Consider the following 1731-nt stretch of genomic DNA (forward strand, 5'->3'; position numbering starts at 1 on the left):
GTAAATTTGAAGCACAAAAACTATACTTTGCTCTGATATAAAATGTACTTGTTGAACAATGTCACTGGATGACATTTACTGTTATCATACTGTTAAATATCGATACATCTGTCAATATTCTTAATTCACAACATTTCAAATTTAGAATATGAAATTGATCAGCAGTTTGATCAGAGTAGAAGATCTTTTTAGTCTTTGTTGATGCGCACCCCAATGCCCAGACCACTGGCCTCCCAGCACGCCCTGTGGCAGAAACTTGTCCCCTGGTGTTTGCAAGGGATTATAGTGGGAAGAAAAGGCCAGGGTGCAGAAAGACAAGATGCAGGTGCTAGGAGTCCATCCAGTCTGACATCGACCCTCTAGGACCCAGTACCAGACACCGAGATACCAAACGCCATGCTCTGGAGGCCATTCAGACCCACAAGGACCCTCTGGGGCAGCGTAAAAACTACCCCTGTCCCGAACCATTTTCTTTTCTTTCTTTCTTTCTTTTTTTAACGTGCTTTAGACCAAATTACTTTATATCCATTTAAAATATCATCCAACAAAGGACAATGACGTTTACAGCTGGGACAGGTATGCATAACCTGAGGCATTGCAGTCCATCCTGCCCACTGAATAACAACTTTGCTGCTGAAACTCCTCAAAACTTACCAAACTAAACCAAAAGGTGGATGATACCAAAGGAGTATTTCGGTGGGGTGTGCACTGTCCATTGATGTTTTAAACAAAGGGAACACATTCTGTTTCCCCCAGACCAGTAGGTAAGCAGGAACCACCTGCAGCAGTGTATTAAGACACTGCTCAAGTCTTCTCCAGTGAGACCAGGTGGGGATGGGATGCGGGAGAAAACGCACAGGAAAACATTGTGACAGACACCCTGACAAAACATACATTTAGGTAATTTAAAATTAAAAATGGCAAGAGGCAGCATTTCCACAGCGATGTGCTGAATAAAAATGTGTTACAGAGGGTGCTACATGGAAAGTTGGGGCCAGAAGAGGGCAGGAAAATGGGTCAGCAGGTGGAGAAAGCCTTAAAGCAGATTCGAAGGCTGGGGTGCTGTCCCAGGAGGACCAGCACCTTCTGAATCGGGAACCGCAGAGATAACTCTGGTTCTCTTGTACATGCCCCTTTGAAGACCAGGATGGAGGCAATGTTTCCACTGAGGTAGCAGTGATTAGGATCAGACCAGACTGTTAGCGGCTTCTCATCAAATACCAATTTATAGCCTTCGCACACAAGTTGTGTGCTCTGTGGATGAAGTTTCAGTTGTTGATATGAACAAACTCATTTGTGACCTTCACTCCAAAAACCTAGCAGGCTCCTCGGGGACTGATTGCCCAAGTATCTCCATCCTCAGGATGTGACCAAATGGCATCACAAAATGCTCCTTTCTGAGGAATTTACTGATTCCATTCCATTGTTCGAATTTGATCCAGTGTTTTAATATCAGAGATAAACCACCACGAACACGCAAAATCTGTTCATCTATTAACGCTGCTACTGTAAGCCTGTCAGAGACGTGGGTAGAGCATCGCCAGGCATCAGTATTTCCGTATTTGGTTTGACACTCATCATTGAATGCACACACCTGGGCTATGTGTCTGCTTTCATTATTTCCTCATAAGAGTATCACACGATCAGGCCATTTAGCCTTTAGTGCAAGAAAGTAAGGGAAGGTCTCCAAACTATAGTGACCTCTGTCTACAACCTCACCCATAAATATGT

General features: G+C 44.0%; 1 pseudogene; it reads right to left on the bottom strand.

The window, feature by feature from the left end:
* Nucleotides 1–1036: 1036 nt before the first annotated feature.
* LOC101658979 lies at nucleotides 1037–1723 on the bottom strand (annotated as a pseudogene).
* Nucleotides 1724–1731: the final 8 nt, after the last annotated feature.

Source organism: Echinops telfairi, unplaced genomic scaffold (genome assembly GCF_000313985.2).
Source record: "Echinops telfairi isolate 266 unplaced genomic scaffold, ASM31398v2 ScPeMD7_7469;HRSCAF=8507_1, whole genome shotgun sequence".
NCBI lineage: Eukaryota > Metazoa > Chordata > Mammalia > Afrosoricida > Tenrecidae > Echinops > Echinops telfairi.